We start from the raw sequence: 13,006 nt of genomic DNA on the forward strand, positions 1-13,006 counted from the left end.
GAAGGTGAGGATTCTGATAGACTCGATGCAAATTGTCCGAACTATAGCTATGGCGTGCCCCTTTAATAGCTCATATGATTAGCCAAATATGGAAAGGCAAAACTAGATTCAAGTAGCTGAAATTGAAACACGAATGGCGGCTTGATTGAAAACTTTACGAAATGGAAATCCTGTGTTTTCCAAACACATGAATGTACAAATCAGTGTTTTGGGTCTACAGAACACGACAAATCCCGTCCAAGTCCACTTCAACACAACTTCACAAGCCCATGTCTTCAGAACTTCGCAATTCCATGTGTATACGAGACCACGAAAGTCACACATTGGCTGGATTCATGTCCTGACGACATATCTGTGGTAAGTTTAAAGGCTGTCTCCATGGTAAAAAAAAATACTGAAATAACCATTTGTTTCTCTTTCTTCTTTCAATTTAATGACTTATGCGCTAGAGTTCGTATTCAATATGTTCCAGTGAAGATAATGACTCACTTTTCTAACCGTATTCTCAAAAGCTCGGGAGAAAACGAAAGAAAATAATGTCCCTCTCCGGAAGTGACGTGTGGCTGGTGGCTTGATTCGGCCTTCCGCCATTTTGACAGAGATGGGAGAGTGAACCACAGCTTCGCGTAACAATCTGAACACGCATGCCGCATCAAGTTGTCAATAGACAACCACTGATGTTGATAAAGTAAGAGATCTGTCTTACATAATTGAGTTTCGGCGCTGTTTGGTTGCAAAGAAATGTGCGCAGTCTATATCACAAGTAGGTTTGGAAAGTGCATTTTCCGATGATATCGACGCAGCTAAGTATCAGGATCAGGAATATTGCGTCGCGGAACCTTTCAGATTATGACGCAATGTTGGCAAGAGAGCGCCTCGCCTAGCCCTACTTAAAACGATTTAAAACCTATCATTTTGGAATTTGTTCTCTTCCATAAAAAGTCTGAAGTCCATTGCTACTAAATTAAATAGCCTCTGGACTTATTTGAAAAATACACCTTTCCTAATAGTTTTCTTAGTGCTGGCAATCAATAGTACTAGTAATGAGAGGGATGCACGACTCGTACCCTTTGATGACAGTGAGGGGCGACATTTGTATTGTTGTAGGCTATAATACAAATGTCGCCCCTCACTGTCATTAGGGCTAAATGTCACTTTTGTTAACTCCTTCATGATACGAACCCACCTTACTGTCACGGGACGCAGGGGTGGCCACATTTTTGTCAATTCAGCTTTCCCCGGGTATGTAACATGTCATTTTTAACTTACCCGCACAAAAATCAGGTTACCCACAATCTGAATGCAAAAACTCGTCCCCACCCCTACACACAGTCATGGAGTTGCGCTCACGCACACTCCACTGTCGAAATCTAACCAAGGAAATTCGTCCTTCCATTCTGGCAAAAACCTTCTGACACGTTTTGATCTGTCGCAGTGTCGATTCTAGACCGCGCATTCCCGCAAATATGAAAGAAATCCCGCAAAAATAAAATTTGGATGCGCGCCTTTTCACGCAAAGAAATACCAATTCCCGCATTTTCAAACATCTTGTGCATGCGCGATATAATAAATATAATTTCGTCACAACCCAGCGTTGCAGATCGTAAGCGCTTGCAATCTTTTTGAGACAAGTGAGGCCCTGACAAGGATGTTTACATTTACCTATGTTTTCAAAAGTTACATTTTCCCTAAACATCCTTATCAGGGCCTCACTTGTCTCAAAAAGATTCACTTTTTCTCCCACAAGTCTTTGCTTCCCTTTGTGGTCACTTCCTGTTTTACATTCAAAATGGCCACCACGATAAGTGAAAGCGTGGATTTTTTCAAGAATGGAGACCCATGTGCAAATCAGCTTGACGACAAGTTGCCAAGTGAGGCAAAACATCCAAATAAATGGTCTTGGAAGTGGATGAAGGAGTTAGATTCTCAAAAAGATAATGGAGTTTATGATTAAGAAGTTTCTGTTGTGCATGCAACGATGAAATTACATACACCTGACTTCACTCTTCAGGCAAGAAAGCCATCAGGAACCATACGTTGGTTCTCTCTCTCTCTCTCTCTCTCTCTCTCTCTCTCTCTCTCTCTCTCTCTCTCTCTCTCTCTCTCTCTCTCTCTCGCTCTCTCTCTCTCTCTCTCTCTTTGAAGTCTCTCTCTCTCTCTTTGAAGTCTCTCTCTCTCTCTCTCTCTCTCTCTCTCTCTCTCTCTCTCTCTCTCTCTTTGAAGTCGTGGGGGCAATGACGGCCTCCGGGATGCCACAGATTCCATCCTCCCCAGCCTAGAGACTGGGACTTTTTGTTCTTATTTACGATAGAGTGACATAAATCAATAATTAGCAAAGATTCTATAATTTTAAACTAATCTTTGTTTCAGTTGGTCATGGTGATTTGGGCAATGACAACACCGGCATCGTGGGTGATTTGGGCAGCGATGACCCCTCCGTCAAGGATTGCGACGTGACGAGCACACATGCAGAACCGCTTGGTATGTTTATACCGCCACCATCATAAGTGACGGTTTCTGAGACTTCCACTACTCGTGCAGAACTTCTGATTGGAGAAACTCGAGGTCAAAGCTTGTTCCCAAATGTTCTTATTATTATTTCACATTGCTCAACATCCAGTTAGCAACACAGGCTAGATGTTAAGCAACGTGAAATAATAATAACACATTTTGGGACAAACTTTGACCTGTAGTTTCTCCAATCAGAAGCTTCTGCACGAGTAATGGAAGTCGCAGAAACCGCCACAATATTATTTAAATTTTATTTATATATAGATGCTACATGTCGGGTTCATCTACGGGGCTAGTGACAGACCGCCAATGATGTTTTTTGTTGTTTTTTAGTTGGCAGCATGGGGATATCTTGAGAAGGCTCTCCGTAGTCGGCTAGACGTTAAGCAATGCTAATAATAATAATAATAGCACTTGAGCAAAGAGCTAAAACATTTCGAGGTACGGTAGAGTGTTTGACATAAATAATAATAATAATACGAATATTTATAACGCGCACATATCTCCCCAACAGGCGACTCAAGGCGCACATACACTCATTCACACACACGGAGACTTAAAGTCACCAACACACACACACACACCAGCAACCATTAAAATATGTACAGTTATTCAAGGTGGGATGGACAATGATAATGGACAACAGGAGGGGGGAACATGTACACAGGGAGATAGTGATCAAGGGGGAGGTCGTAGAGAAGGTAGAGCAGTATAGGTATTTGGGGGTGATTATAGACAATAAGTTGACATGGAAACCAAACTCTGATGCCCTTGTGAAGAAACTCCACTCTCGCCTGTACTTTTTGAGAAAACTCAGGTCTTTTAACATCTGCAGACAAGAAATCCTTCAGATGTTTTACACTTCAACGTGCAATAGTGTGTTGTACTTTGGCTCCGTGTGTTGGGGTGGCAACATCAACAAGCAAGACAGGGATAGATTAGATAAATTCATCAGGAAAGCAAGTGGGTGGTTGGGAGGAAGCAGGACAATTTCACATCAACACATGAACGACGACTGACTGACAAGGTACAGAAGATTTTGGCTGACGACTCGCACCCACTCAGACCGGAATTTGACAGTAGACGGACAGACAGGAGCAACAGATTCAGACAACCAACCGCAAGATCCACACGCTACAGAAATTCGTTCATTCCATCTGCAATTCACATCTTCAATTCTCAGGTGGGGCGGTAGATGCTGGTGTTGTCGCTCTGATGCACGGGGTCAGTGTTCTGTATTGTTTCAGTATTGTTGATTTTGTTTTGCATGATTATATACTCTTATTCTACTCTCTTAGACAATATGTGATAACCGGCAAGGTGCTGACTTTCTTTTGTGCATTGTTGATGGTGAATGCATGTTAATTTATTTTTAATATACTTTCTTATGTGATAACCAATGTGCTATATTTTCTCAGGACAAAGAACAAATGTTTATTTTGAATGTTTTATGTATGTTATTATTACGGACACAAACGCTCAGCAATGTAATTTCTCTTTTAGAGATTAATAAAGTTATTGTATTGTATTGTATTGTATTGGGGTGGGGGCAGTGTAGAATGCATGGATTATGTGGAAAAAAGGAATGTCTTGAGTGCAGATTTGAATGATTCGAGGGACTGTTGTTGACGGAGGGGGAGAGGTAGTGTGTTCCATTGGCTAGGTGCTTGGAAAGAAAATGAGCGTTGACCTGCTGTTTTGAGTTTGGTGTGGGGGATGTTGAGCTTGAGGGAGTCGGCAGATGATCTGAGTGCTCGTGAAGGGACATAGAGAGAGAGAGAGTCGGAGAGATAGGCAGGGGCGAGACCATGGAGGCATTTGTAGGTGAGAGTGTTGATTTTGTATGTGATACGGGCAGGAACGGGCAACCAGTGGAGCTGATTTAGGAGGGGGGTGATATGATCTCCCTTTTTCTTTCGTAAGGCAAGACGGGCAGAGCTATTTTGAATGCGTTGGAGACGAGAGATAGAAGAAGAGGGAAGACCCGCCAAGAGAGAGTTACAATAGTCAAGACGTGAGAGAATGGTGGACGTGACCAGTTTGGCGGTAGCATCTGTGGTGAGGTACTTGCGGATAGTGGCGATGCGGCGGAGTTGGAAGTAGCAGGTGCGAGAGACAGAAGAGATGTGTTGTTTCATGGAAAGGGTGTTGTCTAGAGTGACTCCGAGGTTTTTGACAGCAGAAGACAGAGGGACAGAAGAGTCAGAGAGTTGAAGAGAGTCGGAAGTGGCTTTGGAGAGTTTGGATGTAGTGCCTATTAGGATAGCTTCAGTTTTGTTGCTATTGAGCTGAAGTTTGATTTCTGTCATCCAATTCTGCACGTCAGTGATAGTGTCAGAGATAGAGGAAAGAAGAGATTCAGACTGGTCAGGGGAAGAGCTGTTGTGAAGTTGAGAGTCGTCGGCAAAAGAGTGGTGGAGAACGTTGTGTCGGTCAAGGATGTGGTCAAGAGGTTGAGTGTAGAGAGTAATTAGTACAGGCCCAAGGACTGAGCCCTGAGGGACTCCGCACTCAAGCCTGATGGGGTCAGAGTTCAGTTTGTCAATCGAAACAGTCTGGTAGCGGTCGGTGAAATAAGAAGAGAACCAAGAAAGAGCTGTGCTATGGATACCAAAGGTGTACTGAAGGCGTTGAAGGAGGATGTTGTGGTCGACTGTGTCAAAGGCCGCTGATAGATCAAGTAGAGCGACGGCAGAGATTTCAGCTTGGTCAGTGGCAAGGAGGAGATCAGTAGTGATTTTGAGAAGGGCAGTTTCGGTGGAGTGGTGAGGACGATAGGCAGATTGAAGCGGAGAGAGAAGATTGTTGCAAAGAAGGTGAGAGTTGAGTTGTTTTAGGACGACTCTTTCAAGGAGTTTGGAGATGAAGGAAAGGTTTGAGACAGGGCGGTAGTTGCTGAGAGTGTTTGGGTCGAGCGATGGTTTCTTCAGTAGATGTTTGACAATAGCAGTCTTAAAGGAGTTGGGGACAGTGCCTGTTTGCAGAGAAGTGTTGATGATTTTGAGAATAGAAGGGAGGAGTTCAGGAAGACAGTCAGAGTAGAGTTGTGTGGGAAGAGGGTCAAGGTCACAGGTTTTCAAGGTCATTTCTTTGAGGACTTTCTCCAGGTCAGTGAGAGTGAGAGGCTGAAAGTGTGTGAAGGGAGTGCCTGTAAATGCAGGAGAAGTTTCAGAGTTTTGGTGTGGGATTTTGTCTAGTTTGTCACGGATGGTTTGGATCTTGTTATGGAAGTAATCAGAGAAAGCTTGCGACAGTTTGGAGGGGTCGATGTTGTTGGGCAAGGGAGAAGCAGAAGAGCAGCCAACAAGGTCATTCACTGTGGAGAAGAGTGTTTTGGCAGAGGTTGTTTCACAGATTTTGGTGCTGTAGTGCGATTGTTTGGCGTCTGCGATGAGTGTCTGAGCATGTTCCATTTGCTTGTTGTAAATCTGTCTGTCAACTACCAGCTTTGAGGTTCGCAACTTCCTCTCTGCTCGGCGACGCAACTGTTTTGTATACTTAACTTCAGCTGTGATCGAGGGTGCAGAAGGCCAATCTACGATGAGTTTGGTTTTTGCGGGTGCATGTTCGTCAAGAAGTGTGCTGAGAGTGGAGTCGTAATGACGTACAGGGTCTGAGGATACCGGAGGATCAAGCAGTCGGCGGGCTGCTTCTGCGCGAAATGTGTCAGTGTTAACTTCTTTGAGGTTACGGCGGACTACGCGCTTTTTCTGTTTGGATGGTTTGGCCATCTTAAGAGAGAACAAAACTGCAGAATGATCGGATCTGAGGTAGTCATTCAGCAGGATGTCGTACACCAGGTCAGTGGACTCGTGGGTGACAATCCAGTCAATGATGTGTGTTTTGCGTGTGGGAGCGTCTACATGCTGTTTGAGGTCGTGACAGTCAAGAAGGTCCATCGTCTGTCTTGTGTCGGTGTTATAAATCAACAATAAGCAAAGATTCTATAATTTTAAACTAATCTTTGTTTCAGTTGGTCATGGTGATTTGGGCAATGACAACACCGGCATCGTGGGTGATTTGGGCAATGACGACACTGGCATCGTGGGTGATTTGGGCAATGAAGACACTGGCATCGTGGGTGATTTGGGCAATGACGACACTGGCATCGTGGGTGATTTGGGCAATGACGACACCGGCATCGTGGGTGATTTGGGCAATTCGTGGCTGATTTGGGCAATGACGACACCGTCATCGTGGCTGATTTGGGCAATGACGACACCGGCATCGTGGGTGATTTGGGCAATGACAACACCGGCATCGTGGGTGATTTGGGGAGCGATGACTCCTCCGTCAAGGATTGCGACTACACATGTCGCACACATGCAGAACCGCTTGGTATGTTTATACCGCCACCATCATATGTGACGGTTTCTGCGACTTCCATTACTCGTGCAGAATCTTCTGATTGGAGAAATTCGAGTTCAAAGTTTGTTTAAAAAAAATATGTTATTTTACATTGCTCAACGTCAAGTTAGCAACATTTTGGTACATACTTTGACCTCTAGTTTCTCCAATCAGACGCTTCTGCGCGAGTAATGGAAGTCGCAGAAACCGCCACAATATTATTTAAATTTTATTTATATATAGATGCTACATGTCGGGTTCTAGTGGACATACTCTTATAATATCTAAATACTTTTGCTACTACTAATAACATGCATTGTTTATTACCTAATTAAAGGCTCCCGCAGTGGGGCACTGCGGTTAAGAAATTAAAGGCCCCTCCTGTTTTTGGAACCGCAGGAGCTTTCTAGTTTGCTGTTAGGTAGATTTTTGGTTCCTCTTTCCTGTCATGCTCTCTTTTTCTTCATGAATTCTTTTCTTTTTTCTGCCTTAATCTTGCTCATTCACCTGTATGTTTTCCAAAAATCTCTTCTCTTGCCGCTTGTCTCGCGATTCATGTATAGTTTAATCTGTTAGTGTTCTGATGTAAGTCCAGCAGTAGATAGGTTAAGCCTATTTTAACATACTGGAAACTGGTAATCTTCCAGTAGGTATTAATTTAGTTTTACTAAAGCCTGCTGGGACACAAGTAATGGGTTAGTGCATTTGTAAACAGGAATCGCTTGACAAGTGGGCCCCCTTCATCCCCCCCTTCCTCGTCCTGATATGGCTCTGCGTAGTCGGCTGGACGTTAAGCAAAAAATAAACAAACAAAAAAAAATAATTAAAGGCAGAGGTTGACAAAGCTCATGAAGACAAGCGTAAATTCAAGCTGGTCTCATGCTGAAATACAAACTTTAATAAATGGTTTTGGGCATCTCCTTCAAAAAGGCATGTATCCGTCAGGGAAGATAATTCAAGCCGCAATTAACCAAAATACTTGTCTCAACAATAGAACATGTATGAATGTGCGAACAAAGCTTCAGCACTAAATGAAGACACGGTTTTAAGATGGACTAGCTGAAGTTGTGGGCAAAGACAGCATGTTGTTGCTTTTTGGCGAAAGCTTACTGAAGAAATATGGACCAGCTAGAAAAAATGACATAGCACAGAGATTGAGACAACTTGCTGGCCTGTTGGTGCAATATGTAGAGCAAACCTATTCATTACATCTTACCATATAACAGTGGCACAGGCACGGTTGGCCTAGTGGTAAGGCGTCCGCCCCGTGATCGGGAGGTCGTGGGTTCGAACCCCGGCCAGGTCATACCTAAGACTTTAAAATTGGCAATCTAGTGGCTGCTCCGCCTGGCGTCAGGCATTATGGGGTTAGTGCTAGGACTGGTTGGTCCGGTGTCAGAAGAATGTGACTGGGTGAGACATGAAGCCTGTGCTGCGACTTCTGTCTTGTGTGCTGCGACTTCTGTCTTGTGTGTGGCGCACGTTATATGTCAAACCAGCACCGCCCTGATATGGCCCTTCGTGGTCGGCTGGGCGTTAAGCAAAAAAAAACCACAATATAACAGGGGCTCATTTTGAAATTGAGGTTGTCAAGAGGAATGTAATCGGAACATTTTTCAAACTAATCGCACCATCGATGCAAACTGCACGCACTCGCACAAATAAATGAAATCTACACACAGCAACACCGACAGCTTTAAATGATTTTAATGTCATTAAAACGGTTTAAACCCAAATAAAATTGAATGAAATCTCACAGATAAATTTACAATGACTATCTGTCTTGCTTGAAGAAAAGAAAAAAACGAAAAGGGAGTGGAACACGGCAACACACATTCTGAGTCACTCCAGGAGCTTCAACAGAAACACAGGTGACGATCGCGGAATGTTGATGTTGAGAACGTCTGACGCATGCAGTATGCGTGCGGTAGCTATTTTCCGCGAAACCCTGCGGAACCCCGGGGGTACCCCGCGAAACCCCGCTTCGGCTTCCGTAATAAGAAAACATTTTGTACCGGTGTCTTAGAGTTTAATAGCTGACAAGGAAATTGAGTAACAAAATAGCGATAAGTCCGACCCCGAAATGAGACCCTGATGTAATACTATTATTTGCTGGGCTATACAAGTTATGTAGGTATGCATGCATGACCCTGGGTCTTGCTGTATGACTGGGAATTGCAGATATGTTCTTCAAAAGATGATGCCGTGTCTGAAGCATCAATATAAACGCTTATAGCTCACAGCTGAAAAGAACACTTCCTTACTAGTACGAAACCAAATGACAAACTATCAATTTGAATACAACACAGCTTCATAAGAACTGCTCAAACAAGGACCAATAAAAGAGAAAACTGAAGACCGTGGCCTTAATCTTACAAGTTTGAAGTTAAAACAAGTTTTGCAAACAATACATGTGAAAGAATGTTGTTATGCCTGAATATTTAAAAAAATTAGTTAGTGTTCCCAGAAACTTGAAATTTGGCATTGTTGTTTATATGTCGACCTAGTACCCAAATATATATAGACATTCTGGAAAACGTTATTTGTTTAGGAATATGGGGAACGTGGATATGGGGACCTTATTAATATTATGTTTTCACATATATATTTAAATCCTAAACAAATAACGTTTTCCAGAATGTCTATATATATTTGGGTACTAGGTCGACATATAAACCACAGTGCGAAATTTCAACTTTCTGGATGTTCTATGTACCATTGTTAAATATCTAGTTATAAGTTCTTTTTTAGTTATACTTTTAAAACGACAAGACATGAACATGTATGTCCTTTTTTTTAATTTTTTTTTTTATTGTTGTTATGTTTGTTTGTTTGTGTGTGTGTTGATCGATTTAATTTTTTTTTAAAGTTAGTGTTCCCAGAAACTTGTATTATATATATAATAAAAGTTTCTGGGAACACTAACTAATTTTTTTAATATTCAGGCATAACAACATTCTGTCACATGTATTGCTTGCAAAACTTGTTTTAACTTCAAACTTGTAAGATTAAGGCCACGGTCTTCAGTTTTCTCTTTTATTGGTCCTTGTTTGAGCAGTTCTTATGAAGCTAACTCTGACACCAGCCGGTTATTTGGGAACTCGTTTTCAACTGCTTGCAGAAAGTTGAAATTTGTCATTGTGGTTTATATGTCGACTTAGTACCCAAATATAAAAAGACATTCTGGAAAATGTTATTTGTAGGATTTAAATATATATATATGAAAACATAATAAGGTCCCCATATCCACGTTCCCAAAAACCTTGTCTGAATATAATAATATATATAATAAATGTTTCTGGGAACACTAACTTTTTTTTTAATATTCAGGCATAACAACATTCTTTCACATGTTTTGTTTGCAAAACTTGTTTTAACTTCAAACCTGTAAGATTAAGGCCACGGTCTTCAGTTTTCTCTTTTATTGGTCCTTGTTTGAGCAGTTCTTATGAAGCTGTTTTGTATTCAAATTGATAGTTTGTCATTTGGTTTCGTACTAGTAAGGAAGTGTTCTTTTCAGCTGTGAGCTATAAGCGTTTATATTGATGCTTCAGACACGGCATAATCTTTTGAAGAACATATCTGCAATTCCCAGTCATACAGCAAGACAAAAATTGGCTCTTTGCAGTCTGCTGGGCTATACGCGATATGTTATGTATGTATGCATGGCCCTGGGTCTTGCTGTACGACCCTGGGTCTTGCTGTACGACCCTGGGTCTTGCTGTACGACCCTGGGTCTTGCTGTACGGCCCTGGGTCTTGCTGTACGACCCTGGGTCTTGCTGTACGGCCCTGGGTCTTGCTGTACGACCCTGGGTCTTGCTGTACGGCCCTGGGTCTTGCTGTACGGCCCTGGGTCTTGCTGTACGGCCCTGGGTCTTGCTGTACGACCCTGGGTCTTGCTGTACGACCCTGGGTCTTGCTGTACGGCCCTGGGTCTTGCTGTACGGCCCTGGGTCTTGCTGTACGACCCTGGGTCTTGCTGTACGACCCTGGATCTTGCTGTACGACCCTGGGTCTTGCTGTATGACCATGGGTTTTCATGTCACGTACGACATACAAATCACGATGTTCAAAGTTTTGACGAATTGAGTGTGACTACGATTCGTAAAACTTGAAATAGGAAGGTGTTATTGCTGTGTTTGATTGGTCGATCTTTGTTTAATGACAAAACAATTAATAATGCCAAGATTTTTAATGTGTACATAGTTCCTTTTCAGCTTGTGATTTATAACTCGTTGTGACAAGTTAAAGTTTGTGTAAGCCCTTAATAGACTCTTTGCAGTCCGCTGGGCTATACGCATTATGTATGTATGCATGACTCTGGGGATTGCTGTATGACCCTGGATCTTGCTGTATGACCCTCAATCTTGCTGTATGTCCCTCGGTCTTGCTGTATGACCCTCGGTCTTGATCAACAATGATCTGCATTTTTACTCAATATTTTCCACGAAGTACTGGGATCCTTGTATTTCTATCTACTCTGCTTTAATCTTGCTAAGACAATTATGTTGAGACGTCATAAATCAGTACTGGTATATTCTCGGAATTGCGGTCTGGTACCCTGTGATATCGGTTTGAAAAGTAGGGAAGGAGGCGATGTGAAGTGCCTTTAGTCGCTGCTGTCACAGTGGGGAGATTGCTAATTGGAGAAATGATTGCATGCAGAAAACGTGGTGATTATGATCCCACGTGACATTTTTACCGCCTTTCATTGTGTAAAAATAGCTTAAACGACAAAACAATTAATAATGCCAAGATTGTTAATGTGTACATAGTTCCTTTTCAACTTGTGATTTATAACTTGTTGTGACAAGTTAAAGTTTGTGTGGGCCCTTAATAGGCTCTTTGCGGTCTGCTGTAGGACCCTGTGTCTTGCTGTATGACCCTGTGTCTTGCTGTAGGACCCTGTGTCTTGCTGTAGGACCCTGTGTCTTGCTGTATGACCCTGTGTCTTGCTGTATGACCCTGTGTCTTGCTGTATGACACTGTGTCTTGCTGTATGACCCTGTGTTTTGCTGTAGGACCCTGTGTCTTGCTGTAGGACCCTGTGTCTTGCTGTAGGACCCTGTGTCGTAATGTATGACCCTGTGTCTTGCTGTAGGACCCTGTGTCTTGCTGTAGGACCCTGTGTCTTGCTGTATGACCCTGTGTCTTGTTGTACGACCCTGTGTCTTGTTGTAGGACCCTGTGTCTTGCTGTAGGACCCTGTGTCTTGCTGTACGACCCTGTGTCTTGCTGTACGACCCTGTGTCTTGCTGTACGACCCTGTGTCTTGCTGTACGACCCTGTGTCTTGCTGTACGACCCTGTGTCTTGCTGTAGGACCCTGTGTCTTGCTGTAGGACCCTGTGTCTGGCTGTATGACCCTGTGTCTTGCTGTATGACCCTGTGTCTTGCTGTAGGACCCTGTGTCTTGCTGTAGGACCCTGTGTCTTGCTGTACGACCCTGTGTCTTGCTGTACGACCCTGTGTCTTGCTGTAGGACCCTGTGTCTTGCTGTAGGACCCTGGCTCTTGCTGTACGACCCTGTGTCTTGCTGTATGACCCTGTGTCTTGCTGTAGGACCCTGTGTCTTGCTGTACGACCCTATGTCTTGCTGTACGACCCTGTGTCTTGCTGTAGGACCCTGTGTCTTGCTGTACGACCCTGTGTCTTGCTGTAGGACCCTGTGTCTTGCTGTAGGACCCTGTGTCTTGCTGTACGACCCTGTGTCTTGCTGTACGACCCTGTGTTTTGCTGTACGACCCTGTGTCTTGCTGTAGGACCCTGTGTCTTGCTGTAGGACCCTGGGTCTTGCTGTATGACCCTGTGTCTTGCTGTACGACCCTGGGTCTTGCTGTACGACCCTGGGTCTTGCTGTATGACCCTGGATCTTGCTGTATGACCCTCGGTCTTGCTGTACGACCCTGTGTCTTGCTGTATGACCCTGGGTCTTGCTGTACGACCCTGGGTCTTGCTGTACGACCCTGGGTCTTGCTGTACGACCCTGGGTTTTGCTGTATGATCCTGGGTCTTGCTGTATGACCCTGGGTCTTGCTGTATGATCCTGGGTCTTGCTGTATGACCCTGGATCTTGCTGTATGACCCTGGATCTTGCTTATGACCTTCGGTCTTGCTGTATGACCCTCGGTCTTGCTGTATGACCCT

General features: G+C 43.6%; 1 long non-coding RNA gene across 1 annotated transcript; it reads left to right on the plus strand.

Moving 5' to 3' along the window:
• Positions 1-193: 193 nt before the first annotated feature.
• LOC138953848 (uncharacterized) lies at positions 194-8,462 on the plus strand. The gene is made up of 3 exons (XR_011451621.1): positions 194-357; positions 2,371-2,481; positions 6,485-8,462. It is a non-coding gene; the product is annotated as an uncharacterized lncRNA (long non-coding RNA).
• The last annotated feature ends 4,544 nt before the right edge of the window (positions 8,463-13,006 follow it).

Source organism: Littorina saxatilis, linkage group LG17 (genome assembly GCF_037325665.1).
Source record: "Littorina saxatilis isolate snail1 linkage group LG17, US_GU_Lsax_2.0, whole genome shotgun sequence".
NCBI classification, from domain to species: Eukaryota; Metazoa; Mollusca; class Gastropoda; order Littorinimorpha; family Littorinidae; genus Littorina; species Littorina saxatilis.